At 41.3% G+C, this 23,825-nt stretch overlaps 1 long non-coding RNA gene across 4 annotated transcripts; it reads left to right on the top strand.

The window, feature by feature from the left end:
• The first annotated feature begins 1,114 nt into the window (after positions 1–1,114).
• LOC123798565 (uncharacterized) lies at positions 1,115–23,744 on the top strand. Of its 4 annotated transcripts, XR_006781368.2 has the most exons (5): positions 1,115–1,576; positions 2,666–4,342; positions 4,476–4,599; positions 21,925–22,104; positions 23,606–23,692. It is a non-coding gene; the product is annotated as an uncharacterized LOC123798565 (long non-coding RNA). The 4 variants fall into 4 exon arrangements; XR_015726021.1 differs by having other exon boundaries at positions 21,925–23,744; XR_006781367.2 differs by lacking the exons at positions 21,925–22,104; positions 23,606–23,692 and adding an exon at positions 4,683–4,995 and having other exon boundaries at positions 1,116–1,576.
• The last annotated feature ends 81 nt before the right edge of the window (positions 23,745–23,825 follow it).

Below are 23,825 nucleotides of genomic sequence, written 5' to 3'. Positions count from 1 at the left end.
GGTATACTTCTGACAAAAATCCCACCTTTATCTATGAAATACAATATTACTGCTTTATGTGAACAAAACCAATAGGGGACATTTGTGGAGCACTTACCCCGTGGCAAGCACTTAACATGTATCGAGTGCTTTCCCTCTATTAACTTATTTAATCCTCATAACAACCTATGAGTTTGCTAATGTCCTTATTTATCTTTGCAGATTTATGGTCTTTACAGATACAGTGTTGAAGATGACACAGCTAGTAAATAGTGGACCCAGGATGGAACAGAAGCCAATCTGGCTCCCAGTGACCTGCTTTCAGCCACCATGATTTATCGCTTATGTAAGCAGACATCCAAATTCATAAATGCATCTGTATCTTGTCTATTTACATCAGAACCCATTAACAACCACTTATTTTGAATAAATATACTGTAGCAACTCTGCCTGTTGACATAAGTAGAACCCATGTTTGCTCGTTCTTACCAGGTGACTGTAAACAGCAACAGAAAAGGCATACATACAAGTCCTATATAGAAGCTATTTATGTGGCTTGTCATGAATTAACAAAGCTGTCGCTTGAGGTAGAGGAAAGATAAATTCATTTCAAGTTCTGTTCTGTTTGTGTGCACACACATGCTGTATATCTTGGGTTTCCATTGTGGGCACCCTATATTTCTTGCTCATGGTGCTTTGTACCCTTTTATTTAATAAATGATAATTTGTTGAATGTGTATCTTCCCCAGTAACGCTGGGGAGAAAAGGAATAAAAGGTGCTAAAATGATTACATCCCTAGAGAGAGTGCAGATATTTCACCCGAAAATAAATAAAAGTTAGAGTAAAACCTTAAAAATATATAGAAAAAAGGAATTAGTTCCAAGAGTGCATAGGATTCTTGCTGACTATCTTTTCAATTTAACAATACTTGGAATCTGAACATTCTTCTCTGGAACCAAACCATGGCCCTGGGTGATTTGGGGCTACCACTGCCAGCATGCAGAGTGAGCAAACCCCAGTGCTGCTCTAGGATGTTCGCTGTTCACAACATTGCCCTAACCGCCTCCCCCTGCTCCCCCACCTCAAATACTTGCAGTTATTTCCAGAGAACCCTCTAGTTGATATAAACATGCAACTCTAACTAGACAGCATAATAACAAATCACTTCTGGGCTAAGATGTTGGAAAAACTGACTGTCGTTTTGGCAGAAAGCAGTGACCTAAGAAGGCAGTGAGCTAAGAATTCAGCAGAAACGTGAATTTTGATTGAAGGTGAAGGAACACAGAGGAACCGTGTGCACACTGTTAAAGAGATAAACCTTTACCCAGACTGTGGGTAACTACTGGATGTTATGAAGCAGGGGAGATGTAAAACCAGATTTTTGTTCTGGAAGAATAATTGATGACCATGTGGAAGTTACGTTGGAAATTGACTTTGGTCTGAGACAAGCTAACCAGTTCCTGCGAAGTCCCGGGATTCCAGAAACATTCCACAGGCGGAAGTGACCAGACTTGGTGCCTGACTGAATGTGTTTGGGGGAAAGGGAGCATGATGGAAAGAAGGAAGAAAGAGGACTGAGGCCTGTCGTGTGAAGAGGTACGTGGATGGTGAAGTCATTAAACAAAATAGGGGCAATGTGAGCACGAGGGGCGCGCTGAAGGATGTGTTAGACAAGTCAAGATGAGGTGGAGGCCCCCACTCGAGAGACTGGCAATAGCACTAAGGAAAGCGTATTTCTCTGTATCTACTATGCATAGTGGCTATATCCAGAGGAGAACTAAACATCCAGGGAATGAAACAATGGGAGGGAGGGAAAACATGAAGCTGAGGAAGAAACTCTGGAGAGCGAGAACAAAGGGAAGGAGCAAAAATGTCTGGCAGAATCTTGCTTCTGTGGGTAAGGCTCTATTACAGCTTGTTTTTAAGTTCTGTATAGATTCCTTCAAATGGCCCATGAGGTGAAGGCAGCTATTTCACAGCCCAGAACGTCCTGGTACACACAGTTATTTGAGGCTCCCTTTGGCTTCCATCTCTGCTGGCAGTGAGATTAGCTGCTCTGCTGACCATGACCGTTCCTGGAAATGAGGACAGTGAGGTTCTCAGAGGAGGCTTCTCCTTTGCCCCGATTCCCTAGGGCTTGTGTACTGCAACACTGGGAGACGGGGCCTGGCCTGTGCTAGAGGCGAACGCTTCTCTCCTAAGGCTATGGTGCAGAAAAACGGAGAGAATTCGTATTGCTCCCCTACCCTCATTGGTAAAACATTTAGAGCTTGGACCCAACGCAGTGCTTGAGGGTCCTTTTTGCGAGTCCTCTCTCAGGCCATGTGTGCAGCTTGGCCATGTGCATACCATCGTTAGTAATTACGTATATTAAAGATCCGCTTCTCAAACTTCTCGGTCATTTCGGTGTTCATTATTTTAAAGTCGCTAGCAGGAATGGATGGTGAAAATGGTCAGAGGGTGGTTAAAATATTTAAGATGTTTTATAAAAGATGTGGTAATGAAGAGTCATTAATAAATAAAAAATGTGTGGTCTAAATATTAATAAATAACATCTAGCAATTAGAGGCATGAAGCAGGCAGCAAACTAAACATTTCCAATAAAACCGATCAAGAAAAAAAAAAGTACAATGTTCCCAAAGGTCATCTGCATAAAATGCCTTTCCCCTTCTGTTTTGCTACAAGGTGTGAGACCAAAATAAGGAAAGACGAGACCCTGGTGGAAAACTTTGGCTGACCAGAAAAGTTCGGAAGCCGAGTTAAGTCTTTCTTACTAGTTAATATTTCAAAATATTTATTGTTTGTTAACAGGACACAAAATAAGCCTCTGACAGTCAGTTAAATTGAAACCAGAGCAAAACTAGGAGATTCAATGGCTGGACAGAAGTGGTCAAAAGTACAAATTATGCAAAGGGTAGTTTCAATGATGCGAGACGACTAAATCTTAGAGATCTATTGTACCTCACAGTGCCAATAGCTGACAATTTTAAAACTTTGCTAAGAGAATAGATCTCATGTTAAGTTTTCTTCACACACACACACACACACACATAATAGAGAGGAAGAAATAATAGCAAGAAGAGACTTTTGGAGGTGATGGATATGTTTACGCCATAGATTGTGTTGATGGTTTCATGGGTACATACTTACATCCAAAATCATTAGTTACATACATTAAACACGTACAGCATTTTTCTGTCAGCCATTCCTCAATAAAGTGGTTTATTGAAAAGAAAAAAAAAAAAGAAGTGCTTGTAAGAACCTGAAAACCTTCAAAGAGTTGTACAGATTTCTCCCATAGCCTGGTGATTTCCCAGCTAAAAGGTTTTGGGGGACTGTAATCAAGTCTAGGAATAGTTCATAGCTTAGCTTAAGTAATGGTTGAGAACATTTAAATATCAGTGGTTATGCAACAAATTATTGTTAATTTTACATTTTTAAAACATGCCCCTAAATTGTGTATCCCGTGTTAGTGCAGCAACAAGGGAAAGGGATCTTGTCCTGGCCCCGACACTTTATCTGTGTCTCCTCAGGCATCCCAGGTTCTTACCTATGAAATGAAATTGGACTCAGTTATGTGTAAGACCCATTCTGGAATAAAGAGACCCCATCCCCCCACCGCCCAAGGATCCCATGTTTTAATCATCCTGCTTATCTGCTTCAATAAAATACTTTAATTTTAAAGCACAGTTTGGTAGGTAAACATGCTTTCCACTTTGATTTAGTTGATCACAGAGGGGAGAAGAAAGGACGTAGTACACTCTAGATTCTGGTTGTTTCCTCCCAGCGCCATTTTCCTTTTCTTTTGTTTCCTTTTTAAATGTCATTTTCCTTATTTTGATTTTTAAATGTAATACATTATTAAAGTTTACTCATCTGTGAAATGGAAACGATGATGCCTCTACAGCCATCTCACAGGTAGGCTGTGTGCGAATTAAATGAACTCAGTATAATGTAAACACTGAAACAGGGCCCGGCATGTAGTCCTGTAGGTACTCAAAAACAGTAGCTGATATCATTGGGATTATCCACATTATTTTTTTACATGTCACCCTAAAAGAAAAGTCAGCAAAACACAAAAATAATAAAAATTACTTATAATTTATGATCTCATCGCTGTGATTATTGTTACGGAGTAGTAATAATTAACACGGTGCGTGTGCTTCCAGACTCCTCTCTGTCTCTCTCTATGGATGTACCTTATGTTCATGTGTGTGATACAAATGTAATCTGTTTGTGACTGGGCCCCCTTCGTGGCTCCCATGTGTGTTCTTTTTTCATCTTTAGGCCAGACCGATACATTAAATTCAAGTGCAAACCACTGATGAGGATTACAGTCTTTACTGAGCACTTTGAAAGGAGGTAAAGACAGCATTGCATCATACCCTACAGTGTAATATTTCCTTCCAGTGTTTCTGCATTTCTCCTTGCCTCCAAGTCCCTCTCCCTCTGGCAGTGCCTCACGCCTCCCCTCCTGCACACCACTGCTCCACAGGTACCCCCGCTGCCTCTGGTGCCCCTGCTTGCAACACTCCCCAAAGCACGCAGACTTGGTTCAGCAGAACCCTCTAATTAGGGCACTTTTGGACATACCTCAACCACCTGTTGACTGTACCAGGGTGAGTCAGTTCCTCTGTGTACATGTACTTTGACACACACCAGCGGGAGAGGATGACTCTAAGTTTAATAATTATCTTTCAAGTCAGGAGACAGAAAAGAAGAACCTGGCAAATCCAAGCAGTGCGCGTCCATGCACTGACTCTCTGACCGCGCCCCGCCACCGCCCCCCCACCCCGCCCCGTCGTGGTCTGCTTGGTCGCCATCAGTTCAGCAAGGCACACCCCAAGAGTTCTGGGATGACGGTGCCAGGATGACCTTGATGGCACCCTGGTCCCTTCAACATGTCCCTTGGATCTCTTAACCCAGGGAAAGCCCTCTGCTAGCCTCTCTCCATTTACAAAAGTCCGGGTCTATGCTGTGCTTTAAATGAAAATAATAGACATCCCAAGTCCTCAGTCTCTTCTGTGGTTCCTGAGATACTATGAGCATCTGTAATTTTGTGATGAGCTAAACAAAGCAAGAGCATCACCACCATCAGATTACTTAGGTTGTGATGTTTTTTTCTTTTTTTTAAAGATTTTATTTATTTGACAGAGACAGCCAGCGAGAGAAGGAACACAAGCAAGGGGAGTGGGAGAGGAAGAAGCAGGCTCCTAGGAAGGAGCCTGATGTGGGGCTCGATCCCAGGACCGTGGGATCACAGCCTGAGCCAAAGGCAGACACTTAATGACTGCACCACCCAGGCGCCCCATAGGTTGTGATGTTTTAACTGGAAATGTGGCCGCCGTTCCAGAGTGGTACTGTGATGCTCCCCAAGGTGAATCGTGCTGCCACACCAGCCTTGCCAACCTGCTGACCCAGAATTTTAGACAATGTGCTGTCTTTTCATATCTATGTTGTGCAGATATCTACTATTTTAGTCTGCTCAGGCTGCCATGACAAAAAAAAAAAAAAAACAGAGAATAGGTAGATTGAACAATAGAAATTTATTTTCACACAGTTCTGGAGACTGTGAGGCCGTCAGGATTGCTATCGTGAGGGCTCTCTTCCTGGCTGGCAGAAAGCCATTTTTTTCACTGTGTCCTCAAATGGCCTCTCCCTTATGATTGCACAGGGGTGGAGAGAGGGCAGGCGAAGGGAGAGGTAGAGGGAGGGGGAGACCTCTGGTATCTCTTCCTCTTCTTATAAGGACACCAATCCTATTAGATCAGGGCTTCACTCTTATGACCTCATTTAAACTTAATTATTCTCTAAAGGCCCCATCTCCAAATACAGTCACATTGGGGGTTAGGGTTTCAACCTATTAACTTTTTTGGGGGGGAACACAATTTAGTTCATAACATCTACCAAACACCAGCAGTCCAAGATAACCATATAGCAGCAAAGCAGAGGATTTGTTTTGCATCAAGATCACATTATAAGCTGTAATGTTAAATATCTCTAAAAAGAGACATTTATAGGAAACACATACACAGAATTAGGCAAATTCTTCATAAAGGCTTTCCAAGTATTTTCCTTGAGAAATTGAAAATTCGTAATATACACTTAGGATAACATTAGAATTTAAAGTGTTAATTTCCTTTCAAGAGAGCATTCCTTGAAATTTCATGTTTTTTCTTAGTGATAAATGTGAATCAGATTACACTGTTCCTCAAAAGCTGCCTTTTATAGTCCTACTTGCTCTAATAAGTTTTTTATGCCAAATAACTAAAATTTAATTATTATTATTGTAAGTTGCTTGACTTCACTAAAACTAGCTTCCTTTGTTATAAATGAATTTGGCTTATGAGAAAAGTTCATTCAAGCTGAATTATGGGAGAAGAGATATTTAATTCCATATTTTAATTTTCTTCAGCCAAATATGATAGCTGGCCAATTTTTAAAAATCTAGAATGTCGGGGTACCTGAGTGGCTCAGTCCATTGAGCATCTGCCTTTGGCTCAGGTTATGATCCCAGGGTCCTGGGATAGACTCCTGCATCAGGCTCCCTGCTCAGTGGAGAGTCTGCTTCTCCCTCTCCCTCTGCTGTTCTCCTTGCTTGTTCTCTCTCCCCACACCCCTCAAATAAATAAATAAATAAATAAATAAATAAATAAAACCTAAAAAAATTTTTTTAAAAAATCTAGAATGTCACTTATATTATCATTTTAGAAAAGCAAACACTTTATTCATCGCCTAATTTTTAGCAAACGGCAACAAGTGATGCTGTCATGTTTTTTCTTATCTAAATTTAGTGTATAATTTTACTGAAGTGTTGTTACCCAGATGTTAGTTTCTTTCTCTGGTCACACTTGACCATTCAGAGATCTGCAATTATGAGGACATTTAATGAGGATCCATCATGTTGCTTTGAAAACTTTAAAGCCCAGATTTGACTATGATATTCAACATCGGAATTTAGCACAGAATGGGGGTGCCTGGGTGGTTCAAGTTGGTTGGGCGACCAACTCTTGATTTCCTCTCAGGTCATGATCTCAGGGTCATGGGATTGAGCTGTGTGTTGGGCTCCACACTGGGCATGGAGCCTGCTTGGCATTGTCTCTTTCTCTCTCTCTCTCTTTCTCTCTCTCCCCCTCCGCCCAACCCCTCCACAGCACACATTCTCTCTCTCTAAAAAACTTAATAAATAATATTTTTTAAAAAGAAGAATTTAGCACACAACCAAATTAATCGTGTAACAGTGTATACCATTATATTTGAGATGGGAATAAAAGGCTTAAAGTTATTACACTGGAATGTCCAATGATTTATAGTCATCATTAAAGGAGATAGGCCCTATGCCACATAATTTTAGAATACTAGAGAAATTATGAGAAAGAAAAAAAAAAAACGAATAATGGAATGTGTTTGAAGGAAAGAGAGGGAAAAAAAGAAGGGAAATAAGCAAACTATGCAGCAGTAAAATTTTTACATTTTTGTTGTCTTATTTAAATATTTTAAAAAGTTAAGTCTGTGATAAGTATAATAAAATATACACAAAAATATGCGTTTTAACCCATGGATCACACACTGAAGGTGAAGTTAAAGAAAACAAACTAAACTAAATAAATAAATAGAACGATCAAAGTTGCCAATTCATGACCTAACCACTCTATTCGTCTGCTTTCAATTAATGGCTAAATAAGTTTCATGTAAGATCATATTAAAGCTGAGTTTCTACATTGCATAATAGGATCATCTATCGTAGCTGCTAATCTAAGAGAATTTGATCTTCAAATACCCAAGGCTATGAAATAAACAAACTCCACACACTCCTACATTCCAGTTTCAAACCCCAAATTCCATGAAGTGCTTCCGATGTCCCCTTTTGACTTTTGAGTACTAATATTCCCATTAACTTCACTGAATATTTTTAAATCAATATAGAAACTCAGCAAGTGCTTATGAGTCAACTTTGGTTGACTTGGTATCGGAAACAGCAATAATTAGTAAAGCTTCAGTAGTACTGAGGCTGGTGCCTGCGAGGAAATTACATTACTCTGCAGATAATCAGCTTAACCAGCCCACCATTCTGTGAGGACAGCAAGCCTACGGAAGTGGAGAAACCTTAAACGCTGACAGAAACATCTTCTGAAAGTATCAACTGGTCCTTAAGGTAAAAATATTGTAGCAATGGATTCCACTTTTATTTTTTTAAAGATTTTATTTATTTATTTGAGAGAGAGAGAGGGAGAAAGAAGGAGAGCACAGAAGGAGAAGCAGACTCCCCACTGAGCGAAGAGCCCAATGCAGGGCTCCATATCAAGACCCCGAGATCATAACCTGAGCCTCCCGGAAACCCTGTAATGGATTCCACTTTTAGCCTCTGCTACTCGTACCAGAGAAATTGGCCACCATCACGTGCTATACTGCCACTTTTAAAAAACTTATGATGAAATACAGAATTGATCAAAAGAGAAATCTGTTCTGAGGAAATTGATAAGATTAATAAGTATATAAAACTCTGAATTTTTCTGATTATAAAAGTATATATAATATGTCTGGTTATAAATGGTATAAATGATTAAAGCATCATGCAGATACATATGTTTGAGAAATACTTTTTGTATTAATATGTTAGAAATAAATTGCACTGAAGAGCGGAGTTAGGTGAACGTGACTCATTTGGTAAGGATGTGTCTTGATCAGCAAGATTCTTGGAAACACAGATCTAACAAAAAGGATGAGACTTCACAGTTTGAAATTTCTATAACCACAAAAAAAGAGGAAGAGAAGGGAAATTTGGGAGGAATTTATGCAAAAACCAGTGATTAAGATCAAGGAAAAGGGTTGGATTGGTGGATAAAAGGATGTTGCTGAATCTCAAGAACATTTGGGACATAGTGGCTGTTGTTTTTCCTGGTGCTGCGGTTACAACAGCATAAATAAACTAACTGTGCCTGGGCGAGCATTATTCTACCTGTCCCACCCAGAGGCAGAGACACTGAACAGCTTAATGAAGCTTCAGCTTCCAGGCCCAAAAAGGGCTTAGAAATGGTTTCACATGGTCATATATTTGAGTAAAATTTGAAGAAGATATTTTAATCACGGTCAGGTAGGACCACTATCTCCATTCTGACTTTCCCTGGGTCATGTCACATTGAAGCACCATAAGCATGTTGGGATCCATTTAACGGGAAGTTGAACTAAGCATACATTTGGTTTGGGTTTAGAGGAATATAATTATGTGTACTGCAGTACTTCCGTGTAGAGGACAGTACTGCTAGCTGTCCAGTTGTAGAACTGGCTTCCAGGAATATCCCTACTGTCTGCTATGCCAATGCCCCTGGCATCCTGCCACATGAAGGTGCAGGGACATAAGTCATATTGCAATGTGACCTTATCCTCCATTGCACAGCACCATAAGTATGTGGGTAGAGGTGAAGACACAAGGTTTGAAATGAACGGAGTTTACTGGAAGTCATTTTATTGGAAATTCTTCCAAACACTAGATATGCAAAATTGTTAAGAAGGCAAGAGTCTGTTTTCATTTTCCTAGTCAAAAAGGAGGTTCTATCCTGTCAGTGATATACTCAACAATGTAATGGATACAATTACAAATGTATCATGGTTTCTCCCCCCTCCTTTGTTGGAGATTGTACATAATAGCATTTAATCAGAATGACCGTGTCTGTAGCGTATGAACTTAGCAGGACTCTCACAATGAGTCCGTCTGTCTGTGAAGTCATACATTATACATGCATTGCAAAGTACTGGATTGTGTCTTAGCATACCTGATGCATCTGCTCTTCACAAAGGCTGATGACATGTCACTCATTGGGAGAAGATTTCATTGACTCTTGATTTAATGCAAAATACTGGCATCAGTAAGGATAACATAAAGCTCATTATATTCCACTGAGACAGAACATGGCAGACAAACTGGTTGATGACTGTGGCCTATTCAAAAAGATTTAAGGTTTATCACCGCCCAAGAAAACTTGAAATGTCTTTAAATCTTACAGTTCATATGTGACAGAGGCTTTACTATATTTGACAATAATTCTAAAAATATACAAGATATTACTAGTCATGAATTCTGAAGCTCAAAAAACTTTTCTAAATTATCAGTAATAAAATAAAACAAGTTTAAGCCAACATGCTAAACTAAATCATCCTTATGTAATCATCCAATATTACAAACCATTGTCATATGAGGAAGAGATCAAAGGGTGCCTGTCTGGCTTAGTCAGTAGAACATGTGACTCTTGATCTCAGGGTTGTGAGTTCAAAGCCCCATGTCGGGCATAGAGATGACTTTAAAATAAGAGAGAGAGGTGAGTCCCTGGGTAGCTCAGTGGGTTAAACATCTGATTCTTCAGCCCAGGTTTTGAACTTAGGGTTGTGAGTTCAAGCTCCACCCGTGTTGGGCTCCATGCTAAAAAAAAAAAAAAAAAAGAGAGAGAGAGATAAAAGTCTATGCAGTAAAACAATAAAGGAGAAATAGTATTATAGAGAGATTCCAGGTACCTGTAATATATAAATTTTTTTCTGGATTTTCTGATATTTACAATATTTATCAACTTTAAAAAAATTTAAATTTTCTTTTATTAATAATCTCTATGCCCACTCACAACCTTGAGATCAAGAGTTACATGCTGTATTGACTGAGCCAGCCAGGAACCCCAACTTTAAAAATTTTTTGATTAATTTTTTTGAAAGATTTATTTATTTGAGAGGGAGAGAGAGAAAGAGAGAGAGCATGAGAGCATAAGAGTAGGGGGAGGGAGAAGCCGACTCCACACTGAGCAGGGAGTCTGATGTGGGACTCGATCCCAGGACACTAGGATCATGACTTTAGCTGAAGGCAGATGTTTAACTGATTGAGCCATCCAGGTGCTCCCTCTGCTTTTTTTTTTTTTTTTAAGATTTTATTTATTTATTCGAGAGAGGGGAAGGGGCAAGAGCAGGGGGAGGGGCTTAAAAATTTTTTAAATGACTGTTTCCATTCTTCACTTTTGTACCTGTGGTAATAGCTGTCGGCCTCCTGACCTAATTCCCTCCAGCAAGACAGAGCCCCCATCCCAGCAGCTGTAAGTGTTTTGATTACAAAGGACTCACATCTGTACCCTGCTACAGCCGACTGTCCACAGCTTCGGGGAGCCACTTTCTGAGAGCTAACTGGGATGCTGGACTTATCTCCATGACTGACTGATGCTGGGCCATAAAAGCCCCTGCCTTATAGCGGGGTAACACACATTCCAGAGCTCCCCGGGAGGTCAGGCCAAGCCTAGGTATCTTCTGAAACCACACCTTTGCTGGCTTCTCTGGCCCTCTCCTACAGCCCTCACTCCCCAACAATTTCCTGAGAGCCAGCCCTTGATAAATGACTTGCTCAAGAATCCCAATCTCAGGCTCTGCTTTTAGGGAACCCCACCTAAAAGAGTATCTAATTTCGTATTCTTTTTCTCAGATAAATGCCCTAAACTGTAGAAGCATCCAGTCCCCCAAATTCTAGATTTATGTCTGGTCCTACTTACTGGCATCACTGCACAGAGGACCCGCTGGGCTGGAACTTGGGCATCTCATGCAAGTGCTTTGAGGAGCAAGGTTGGGTTGCTCACTATTTTAGCAACTTTGATGATTGTTCTCCCTGCCTCTTGCCACCACCAAAGATTTGGTTAAAGGGGTAGGATAAAAGACGCATCAGCTAAGATTAGATACGGCAGCATTTAACCTCAAAACCCAACTTGCAGAATTTTATTTCTGTGTTAGACCAGGGCAACTCTGCTGCCACCAGGAGCCAAGGCTCCCGTATCTCCGTTCTGCCGTCCTCACTGTGCAGCTTTCTTCCTCCAGGTTTCCTCCTGAGTTCAAGATAATTCCTGGCATTCCAGCCCTCACGTCCAATTTCAGGCAATAAGAAGAAGCTACAAGGATAAAAGGAGTATCCCTCACCTGAATCGGACCCCTTCAGGGGGACATTCCAGGTGTCTCACATAGCGTTTCCCCCTATGTGTCTTTGGCCAGAACTTGGTCATGTTGCCACAACTAGATGCAAGGAAAGCTGAGAAACGCTTTTTCAGAGAGGTGATTTGCTGCTAGAATACAACGTGGAAAACGGCAAGTAGGTGGAGGTGTGGAGACTTAACCAAGCAGAGAAAGCTGAAATTTCAGCACTTGCAGTCAGAAAAGCCAAAAAGCAAGACAAAACAACTGTGAAATCAGAGACACTGGTCACTTTGAAGTGACAAGATTAGTTGTAAGCCCAGCTAGACCTCCAGATGCCAGCTCTAACATTGCATGGCCAGGCACCTGAACCTTCCCCATTCCAACAGAAGACAGGCATTCTCACTGCAAAAGTTAAAACAGAGCTCCAGCCTTGGGGATATCTCAGGGAGGTAAGACAAATGGTAAAATAGGGAGATTAAGTTAAATTCTATGTATTGAGTTGTGAGAACCTTTAGTGCTCTGCCCCTACTCCGCTCCGAGAATAATAGCAGCCAGGCTTGTACCTTCTGCAGGAGGATAGAAGGCATCTCTCTCCTGAAAAATAGAACAACAACAAAGCAAATAAAAAACTAGCCCAGGAGAAAAAAACCCACAGATGTTAATATTTGGGTGTCTACAAAGTAAGACCTAAGTGTAAGTCTAGTAGAGTGAAGCCACCATCAGCACACCCAGCCAAGCTTCCAATCCATTTTTTGGTGTTTTTTTGCTTAAATAAGGACAGAACGCCAAGAATCACTAGACTTTTGGAGAACGTCTCTGCCAGATCAGCCCTATTGCCAGTCTCAGGGCCTGTGAGCATGAATCCTTGAGATAACGGTAACAGACACCTTCTAACTCTGAAGCTCTCAGTTCAAGGGCATGTGTTGGCCTGAGAGGCTGCAGGTGATTAAAAAAGAAAGAAAGAAAGAAAGAAAGAAAGAAAGAAAGAAAGAAAGAAAGAAAGAAAGAAAGAAAGGAAGGAAGGAAGGAAGGAAGGAAGGAAGGAAGGAAGGAAGGAAGGAAGGAAGGAAGGAAGGAAGAAAGAAAGAAAGAAAGAAAGAAAGAAAGAAAGAAAGAAAGAAAGAAAGAAAGAAAGAAAGAACCATGGCAGACTATGGACTCTGGGAAACAAACTGAGGGCTTCAGGGAGGAGGGAGGTGGGGGAATGGGATAGGCTGGTGATGGGTATTAAGGAAGGCACGTATTGCATGGTGCACTGGGTGTTATATGCAAGTAATGAATCATGGAACTTTACATCAAAAACTAGGGATGTACTGTATGGTGACTAACATAATATAATAAAAAAATATTATTATATATTAAAAAAGAGAGACTGTTCATGCTCTGTGTTCTGTGTTGGACAATGCCCTATCTTGTTTATCATATACCCCAAGACTGATGGGGTACACGTTCTAATGCAACGGTCTCTGACACATATCAGGACTGGCTTAAGTGCAGAACTACTCCAGTCTCTCAGCTCCTAAAATTACCCAATGCAGCTGCTCACCACTTTTGTACTGAAAATGAATTATTAGCTTGTTGCCAGACACTGGTTGAGACTACACTGCTATTGAAGGACTCCTATAACCAAAGATTCCAGTACTTTTCTGGATGACACAGAGAAACAATGGAATAAACAAGGAGCGGTTCAGTTAATCTCATTGATTTAATGTGATTGATACATTCGGGAACATGTGAGAAGGCACAGCATGGGAAGGCTCTAGAGAATTCATGGGCCAGCGGCATTCGCCACCTGGTGATGACATTGTCCCCATCGCAGGCTCTCTCTCTGACAATGACTGAAGTTCACAGAGATGTGACTAAGCTTCATTTATTGATGGCAATGTTCACATTAACTACAACCCTAGTAGTAGAAGGCAAGAGGGTCTAGTTATACACAGTATTGTTGGATGGACATTCCAAAGTCTTTGTTTAGTTTCCCCCGAAAGCCAAGGCAGGGACTCCTAAGTGCAGGTGACTTATTTGGAAGATAATGCCAGAAAACAGTGGAGTGATACTGGCAAAAAGAGTAATGTGTATTACTGAATCACTAGACACGACTAGGGATCGATCCTGCCTGGACCCTCTGAAGAACTCCATAGAATCCACTTGGAATTGTACACTCTTTTTTTTTTTTAAAAGATTTTATTTATTCGTTCGACAGAGAGAGAGACAGCCAGCGAGAGAGGGAACACAAGCAGGGGGAGTGGGAGAGGAAGAAGCAGTCTCATAGCAGAGGAGCCTGATGTGGGGCTCGATCCCAGAACGCCGGGATCACGCCCTGAGCCGAAGGCAGACGCTTAACCGCTGTGCCACCCAGGCGCCCCGGAATTGTACACTCTTGACAAACTACACATATAATCAAATAAAACAGTATCTAGACTATGTATAGAGAAAAACAAAGTAAAAATAGCTTTATAAAATAACAAAAATAGTATTTATAAAACAGTATTCTGAGGGGGCGTCTGGGTGGTTCAGTTAAGCGTCGGACTCTTGATTTTGGCTCAGGTCATGATCTCAGGGTGCTGCGATCAAGCCCCACGTTGGGCTCTGAGCTCAGCAGGGAGTTTGCTTGAGGTTCTCTCTTCCTTCTCTCCCTCTCCCTCTGCCTCTCCCCCCTCAAATAAATGAGTCAGTCTTTAAAACAAAAACAAAACAAAACAAAAACCATTATTCTAAGAACTAAAGTTCTTTTGGATGTTACTTTGATCAAAGGAATGGTCTAAAATGCTGATGAATGAGATTAAAATTCCTTTGACGAGACATCATTTTATGTCTCGAGTTTCTGAGGTTGGTTCCAGTAGGTGGCTCATTTGAAATTTGGATTAACTTCAAAAGAGCACCCATATTTAGGATTCAGAGGTGGAGGAGAAACTCCAGCCCAAGAAGACGGCTCCCTGTAAGTGCTTCCCAGGAAATGAGAAGGAAAAGGAGGTCTCCACAGACACTATTTCCTTGGACGGGGATTGGGGGGGAGGGTGGGGAGGTGGGTAGTGATAAACCTCGTATTGGAGTGTAGGTGGGTGAATGTGGCCTCGCAGCACAAGAGGCCTGAGCAGAAGGAAAAAGCAACTCAGCCTCCAAGCCCACCCTTTGGAGGGTTAATGAGGGAGCTGTTAGCTGGCAAAGCTTATTGAGATGTAGTGACTCCTAGCTCAGTGACCAGATCATTCTAATAACTTCAGCCATCATCTCTCCTTGCATGTCTGGATCTTTCTTCATTAAGTTCTTTTATTAGGGAAATGATTTCCTCCCTCAGGTTAAGTTTGTTCTCTTCTGCTTTCCACAGGTGTCCACCAGGCTCTGAATTTTTGATGACTCTTTCTTTAGGCTAGCATCCTCCAAAAGATGACTCAATCCCTGCATTCCCCTTTTGAACAAAGCCAGGCTTGTCAAGGAGTTGACACTATCTAGAATTACTGCAGCTGGTGTTTTTGACATGTTGAGCCAGTGTTTGTGAAAGCAGCATTCTCCATTTCACATAAAGCCAGCTGCTAGCCAACTGGACAAGTCTGAACAAATACAAGACCCACCAAAAGGCTGATGACATCACTGACTCCAGCTGGAGACCACAGAGGGCAGGGTGCAGATTCCCATCACCCAGCCACTGCTCCACCACCACCACTTGTGGTTTCCTGAGGACCCCTGAAGCCAAGCTCTGCAGTGGCTTGAAGCCCTTCTGTGGCACTGAAAGCCTAGAACAGAGTTCTGCTGAATAATCATGCCTCCACCAGCCTCCCACCAGCTCCATAACAAACTCCCTCTAGTAATACCTGTAAACGCTTCATACTGGCAACCTGAGCAGTCTACCAATGGAGCTAATCCAGGGGAAGGATAGATTCAATTAAAAAAAGCTTCTTGTAGGGGCCCCTGGATGGCTTAGTCAGGTAAGTGTCTGACTCTTGGTTTCTGCTCAGGTCATGATCTCAGGGTCATGAGATCGAGCCTGGCTTTCGGCTCTGTACTGAACATGGAGCCTGCTTAAGATTCTCTCTCCCTTTTCCTCTGCTCCTCCCACCACACTCCCTCTTTCTCTCTAAGTAAAAAACAAAAGTTGATCAATTAGTCTCGTTTTTTAGTATAATTATGAATATGTACACTTAAAAATGTTTGATATGTTTTAATTCATTGCAGTTATGATTCTTACTAATATTCAAGAATATCTTTAGCCAGTGTTGTCTTTTGAATCCTTTTCACATGACCCCAGAAGACTCTGATGGCTTCTTTCTTTCTGATATGACAAGATACCCCAGGCTTGTCTTGTTCGTGTCCTGCCCTAGACCTGGCATTAGCCACTCTTCCAAAGTCATGGATCCTTTTAGGAGAAAATAATAGATATAGTGTGAGCTCTAGGGATGCTGAACACTGCTAGGCTGGTCATTGTTTCTAAGTCTTTTCAGTGGACAAAGCTAAGAAATATCTTTTTTCAATTGAGATATAATTAACATACAACACTGTGTTAGTTTTAGGTATATATCATAATGATTTGATATGTGTATATATGATGGAATGGTCACCACAATAAGTATAGTTAATATCCATCACCACACAGTTACAAATTTTTGTTCTCTTGTGATGAGAACTTTTAAGATCTACTCTCTTAGCAACTTTCAATATACAATCCAGTATGGTTAACTATAGCCATCATGCTGTACATTACATCCCCAGGACTTATTTTCTTATAACTGGAAGTTTGTACCTTTTGACCCTCTGCATTCATTTTGCCCGATGAACATCCCCTGCCTCTGGAAGCCACCAGTCTGTTCTCTGTTATCTATGAGCTTATTTATTTATTTTTTTTTTACGATTCCACATATAAGTAAGATTACAGAGTATTTGTCTTCCTCTGATTTAAGAAACATATTTAAGGAGAAAATATATTACAGGGGAACCTGGGTGGCTCAGTTGGTTAAGGTGCCTTCAGCTCAGTCATGATCTCAGAGTCCTGTGATCCAGCCCCATGTCAGGCTCCCTGCTGAGCAGGGAGTCTGCTCCTCCCTCTCCCTCTGGCCCCCTCACTGCTCGTCCACACTCTTGTGCATGCTAGTTCTCTTTCTCTCTCACGTAAATGAAATCTTTAAATATAGATATAGATATAGATATGTATACATTACATGCAAGAGACTTTTAACTGATCTGCTTATACCAAGCTCTACTTCACTACTCCCTGCAATTCATCCCATGCAGCTCGGTCAGAACCATCCTTATAAAATGTAGATCCAATTTTCTTCATCCCCTGTGTAAAAACTTTTGATGGAATCCCATTACCAAAAGAATTAAGGCAAAGCTCCTTGGTGCAAGTGCGCAAGCGCACACACACACACACACACACACACACACACACACACACACACACACACAGAAGCTCTCCAACTGTAGCTCCTAATCTCCATCCCAGCTCTTTAGCATTCCTTCTTCCTTCCCCTCTTAGTGCAGGCTTCCTACACCACACTCCTCCTGCCGCCTGTGCCTTTGCCCACTACTTCACTTCCTCCGAAGTGCCCTGTGCTTACCATTCCTCAGTGAATTTATATCCACCCTTCAATAAATGGCTCAAACATCGATTTTCTTTACAGTAACTTGCAGCCTCCCTTCCCCAGGGAGAGCTAATCTGTTTCCATCGTGTTCTGTGTAGTACTCTGAAATCTTTATGTACCACTAATGAGACCGCGCTGCGGTGATTTCTTCACACGTGCATCTCTCCCTAGCCCGACCGTCTCCCAAAATGCAGGACACTCACCATTGGTGGTAGTGCGGATGGTTTTGTGTGTTACACTGCTGCAGCATTAAATGCCATTAAGTATTGAATTGCATAGGGTGAGAGCTGGTCCCCTTTTAATAATCTACATTAGGGGAAACGTTTTAGTTTGGTGCTAGGGCGGCTTTAGCATCTCTCTATTGTGTGATTAATTTCTCTTTTGAAGAGATAGCAGGCCTCAGTCTTGGAACCTTTGTAGATAAAAGTAATAGGCTAGACTTTACATGTTTTTTTTTTAATAAAATGATATTTTGTAATGATTAGCCTCTATGAAACTTCTAAAATTAATATTGGTGATAGAATGTTCTTTTAAAATAAAAGCAAGCTAATTTAAAGAAAAATAATAAGCCTATTACAGTAAAGAAGTACATCATGGCAAAAATCTCATAGGATATATGAAAATGACTTAAGTCTGGGAAACACTGGGCTGGGTTCTCAGATTTATGAAGCATAACTTCTATTTTCATCCCCAGTTTCTAGTACTATGGTTAACATACAGCGGGTCGTCACCAAACTTCTGCCAAATTCATTAGGTTAGGGAGAAGCACACACCTCTAGCATTTTCAAGACCAAGTGTCAGTTTGGGGAATACGCAGGTAAAGTGATGGGCCTTCTGTAAGCCAGTGTTTCTGAAAAAGTTAAATACTATCCATTGTTATCATATAAAAGACCTCTTAAATTATTTCCTATAGCTGCTGTGGAAGAAATCAACTTCATAAGAGGATACAATCATAGATTTTTCAACTGGATTGTGTGGAACAATGTCTTATAAGCCAAAGTTTGGGGCAATAGAAGGAAGTTTACAGTACATTCTATGCAAACCAGCACATCTCTCTTCACCTTCAAGGCCATGCACGAGTACATTTTGAGAAAGGGTAGACCATAGTAGCTCCAACTAGAGGACATCTAGCACCATCTGTTGGGGAGTGAGTTCCCAGCATAAGAGAGATTCACGATCAGGTGACTTCATTAATTCTGAATTTCTTTTCATCACACAGATTTCAAGACACACATACCTAAGGACAATTTAATTGTCAATCAGTTCTAGTTCTCCGTTTTGACAGTCAAAAACAAAACTAATTCATTGATCTGATTAAGATATACTTATTAGTCTTTGGGCACCTGGGTGGCTCAGGTCATGATCCTGGGGTCCTGGGATTGAGCCCCACATTGGGCTCCCTGCTCAGCAGGGAGCCTGCTTCTCCCTCTTCCTCTGCCACTCCCCCTGCTTGTGCTCTCTCTCTCTGCACTCTCTCTCTCTCTCAGATAAAGAAATAAAATATTTTTAAAAAGATATATTAGTCTTTCATGATTTGACTCCTTAGTTACAGACTTGATAATTAACCCATTTTGATCCATTTAAGAAATGGAAGAAAAGTTAATTATACAGCCACATCCACTACAGGATTGCTTTAAAGAACAAATACATGTTTCTTGGTCTTATAAGCCAGTCTTGGCATCTCTTGATTATCTGTGGTAATTAGAAATAGGGATAGCCCTGAAATTCAAACTTTACTAATAACCCACACACAGTGTATTTCTACTTTCAAACTTTCCCCCCCAAATCTGCTGTTGAGATTGAGAGGGTTGTGTTTCTCCTGTCTACCATGTGAATAGGTGCTCCAAGGTCACAAAAACAGTAGAAGAGATAGACAGCTTAGTATGGCAGGTAGGTGACGAATGAAGGCAAGTCCTAAGTGCTTATATTCTAAATGATAAGTTAGCAATCAGCATTCTCCCCCAGGGCTCAGGAGTAAAGGTTCAACTATTAGAAATAAATTCATATGTGCCTTTATTTTAAGCATAACTTATAGATTACTGATTTTAAAGATTTGTCCACTATGACAAATTTTAACAAGTTGAAAAACATTCTTAATTTCTCTTGCTATTTTCTTTATGCAAGTGTGATTTCAATGAAAAGTTTAAAACCTGTTTATTTTTGAAAAGTGAGGTAAAGAAATGATTGTATCTAAACTGGAAATAACCTTATCCATTTTCCTAAAATATTTTCCAATTCAAGTTGACCTCTTATGGGGAAAAAAATCAAGAAGCATTAGATTGTAACTTTATTTATTTATTTTTATTCAGATATAATTGACATATAACATTGTACATTTACGGTGTGTAACAGTGTTGATTTTATACATTTATATATTGCAACATGATTACCACTGTATCATTCACTAACATCTCTATCATGTCACATATTTATTACTTCTCTTTTGTGGTGAGGATACACTGTAATTTTTAAAATGTGTTAAATGGAAAGGAAGCAGTTGCTGCAAAGAACAATATAGTAAACTCTGCTGTAGAAGAGGGGCTATAGTTATTAAACAATTGTCAGATTTTGCCAGTGGTATACTCCTTGGGAATTTCCTGGAGATTTAGAAAGAATATTAACTCCTCCAAGTCTGTAGCATACCATTTGGTGACTCAAAGCAATGACTGATTTACCAAATGGCACCTCCCTAAATTCTAGGACTTAGGGTAACTAGGTATATATTTGTGAGTCTGACGACAGGCAGTGTATTTAGTTTTGACCTAAGCTTTTTCCCTCCTTCTTTAAGAGTACTTCAAAATGCCATGGAAAAGACAAAGTATAGTCTCATCAGTTACTCATCTCAACTGGTTTGAGGACCTGGTCAAGACACTGGCGAACCCTAGCATCGTATAACCTTCTTTCATTGTCCATGCCTGACCATGTCCCTCCTCAGGACTTCTAACTAGAAAGCAGTTTACTTACACTTCTTTACACTTCATATTCGGAAACAAGAAAAGCATACATTTTTATGTAATATAAATAATTATGGCTCCACAACTAAATTATTAAATAAAAATGTACACATTTAAGGTGTACATGTTTACGGTGTACATTTAAGGCCTATGATGATTTGATATATATATGCAGTGAAATGATCGCTACAGTCAAGATAATTAACATGTCCATCTCCTCACAGTTACCATTTCCACAACTTACTTTATTTATTTTTTTTAAAGATTTTATTTATTTATTTGACAGAGATAGAGACAGCCAGCGAGAGAGGGAACACAAGCAGGGGGAGTGGGAGAGGAAGAAGCAGGCTCACAGCGGAGGAGCCTGATGTGGGGCTCGATCCCAGAACTCCGGGATCACGCCCTGAGCCGAAGGCAGATGCCCAACCGCTGTGCCACCCAGGCGCCCCTCACAACTTACTTTAAATCAATTCCAGCTACTATTTAAAAGATATTTATTTATTTATTTATTTATTTATTTATTTATTTATTTATGAGCCGGAGAGAGGGGGAGTGTGTGCAAGCGGGGGAGGGGACGGAGGGAGAGGCAGAGAATCTCAAGCAGACTCGCAACCCCACCACCCTGAGATCATGACCTGAGCTGAAATCAAGAGTCAGACACTTAACCAACTGAGCCACTGAGGTGCCCTCAACTCCAGCTACTTTTAAAGTTCCAGATTCTAAATGAACTTTCTTTCACAGTTTAAAACCCTTTCCTCAGATACTTTCATTAATAGGAACAGGAAAAAACCCACTCCTCATGCACTGTAAGTCTTTTCACATATACCTACAAAAGCTTTTCTTCAAACTATAAAGAGTTTTGTAGAATTTTTCCAATTATAAAATGGATTTCAAAAATAATCTGACAGTACCAAAGGTAAGAAGAAGAAAGTAAAAATTAGAGTGTAATGTCTCCACCTAGAAAAGAATCCAATTTATATATGGACATACAAATACATGTATTTTTAACGAAACAAGTTCATAGTTTAAAGATTTTTAAAATTTTTATTTATTTAACAGAGAAAGCGAGCACAAGCAGAGGGGAGTGGCAGGCAAAGGGAGAGGAAGAAGCAGGCTCCCCATTCAGCAGGGAGCCAGATGTGATCCCAAGGCCCTGGGATTATGACCTGAGCCGAAGGTAGACGCTTAACCAACTGAGCCACCCAGGCACCCCAAGTTCATAGTTTACATGCAGTTTTTACCCTACTTAATATGTCAGGGAATAGGTTTACTAATATTTCCCACCAAGTCAAGACTCTTTTCTCCACAAGGTCAGTATAGTGGGTTGAATGGTGGCCCCAGAAAAGGTACGTCCAAGCCCTAACCCCCAAATATGACCTTATTTGGAAAAAAGGTCTTTGCAGCTACAATTAAGGATCTTGACATGAGATCAGCCTGGATTATCTGGGTGGGCCCTAAATCTAATGACAAGTATTTTTATAAGGCAGAAGAGGAGAAGGTCCTATGAAGATGGAGGCAGAGTCTGGAGATATGCAGCCTCAAGCCAAGGAACATCTGGAGGCAGCAGGGACTGAAAGAAGCAAAGGAGGATTCTCCCCTGGAACCTTCAGAGAAAATGTGGACCTACCAACATCATGATTTCAGACTTCTGACCTTCAGAACTGTGAGAGAATAAATTTCTTTTTTTTTTAAGATTTTATTTTTAAGTAATCTCTACACCCAATGTGAGGCTCGAACTCACAACCCTGAGATCAAGAGTCTCATGCTCCACTGACCCAGCCAGCCAGGCGCCCCATAAATCTTTGTTTTAAACCACTGAATTAGGGTAATTTGTTACGCCAGCCCTAGCAAACCAGTACACTCAGCATTCCAACTTCCCTACTATAAACCCAGCCTGTACTCCAGCCTCGCTTTTCTGTTCTTTAGCTTTTGACTGTTTGCCTTTCAGTCCTATATTGCGTCAAAGTCTTTGCACATGCTGTTCCAGTACATGGATTGCTCTTTTTCATTCTTCAAATACCTCCCCAAACTTCAGGGAAAAGTTCAGTGACCCTCTAGCCCTGTTTGCCAACCACTATAAGGTCCCCTTTCAGTAGCCTACAGCTCTTACCACAGCCCTCGTCATAGTTTATGTGTTTATGAGCATTATTACTAGATTCTGCCACCTTACCAAGTTGTAAGCTCCATGAGACTAGGAACCCTGCTCACTCCCTACCATTGTATTCCCTGTCTAGCCCTGTGCCTGCTGTGCCAAAGCAATTCCTTTTTGAATGAATGGCCACTGTTCCAGAAGTGTTTCTAGACCTTGGGAAACTCTCACAGCCTTTTAGACAGCTGTGAGCTGTATAGGATGACCCTATTATTTATCCACCAAAATGGACCACTTCTGAGAATAAACAGGGGTGCTATTAATAATTACAAGTTAGCTGGGTAATACAGTTCTGGGTAATAGGCTGTGCCAACCACAAGAGCAAACCTTAAAGGAGGATAACTAGAAAGGGCTGGGCTACATTTTGGAACAAAGAAAAGAAGATGCTGGGTTTTTTTTTTTTTCTTTTTTAAGATTTTATTTATTTATTTGAGAAGGAGAGCACGAGAGTGGGGTGAGGGGCAGAGGGAGTCTGATGTGGGACTTGGTCCCAGGACCCAGGATCATGACCTAGACAGAAGGCAGAAGCTTAACTGACTGAGCCACCCAGGTACCGGGAAGAGGATGCTTTAAATTTGCTTAATTGCCACTGCATTTTCATTGCTTTCTTCTACATCACATATTCACTTGTTCATTCATTTATTGTTGGACACTCTCTCTACAATGTAAGCTCTGAGAGTTGGAACTTGGCCTGTAGTGTTCATTGCCATAACCCACACCTAGCACAGTTCCTGGTGCACAGTAGGCACTCAGTAGCTGAATAGTATGCCCTAAGGGAATAATGGATGAAGACTCGAAACACAAACAAACAAAACCCGAATCCTCACAATTTGAAAACCTTATCAGGCTCAGGCCTAAAGGGACAGGAGTAGGAACAACTGACAAGGTCTTGGGCTGAGGATGCAGGGATGAAGGCCCCGGTGGCCATCCAGCTGTTCAGCCGTTGAGCTCTGTCTTCACCCCTACCCACTCCGACGACTCCCAACACCCTCTCTCCGGACTCTCTAACCCCCAGCTCAGGTTCAGCGCCTAGGACCCGCCTGGCCGCTACCCTCCGGACACACTCGCACGCCAGCCGCCCCCTCCCTCGATCCCTCGGACTCCAGCCCCCAGGCCCGCCCTCTCCCCGGATCCCCGCGGACCCCGGCACCGCCCCATCCCCAGATGGCCTCGGAACCCGGGACCCTCCGCACCGCCCCGTCCCCGATCCTCTCTTGCACCGCCCCCTTCTTCTC

Source organism: Ursus americanus, chromosome 11 (assembly GCF_024610735.1).
Source record: "Ursus americanus isolate L20-20 chromosome 11, mUrsAme1.1.p, whole genome shotgun sequence".
Taxonomy (NCBI): domain Eukaryota; kingdom Metazoa; phylum Chordata; class Mammalia; order Carnivora; family Ursidae; genus Ursus; species Ursus americanus.
This window is presented reverse-complemented; position numbering and strand designations above follow the sequence as displayed.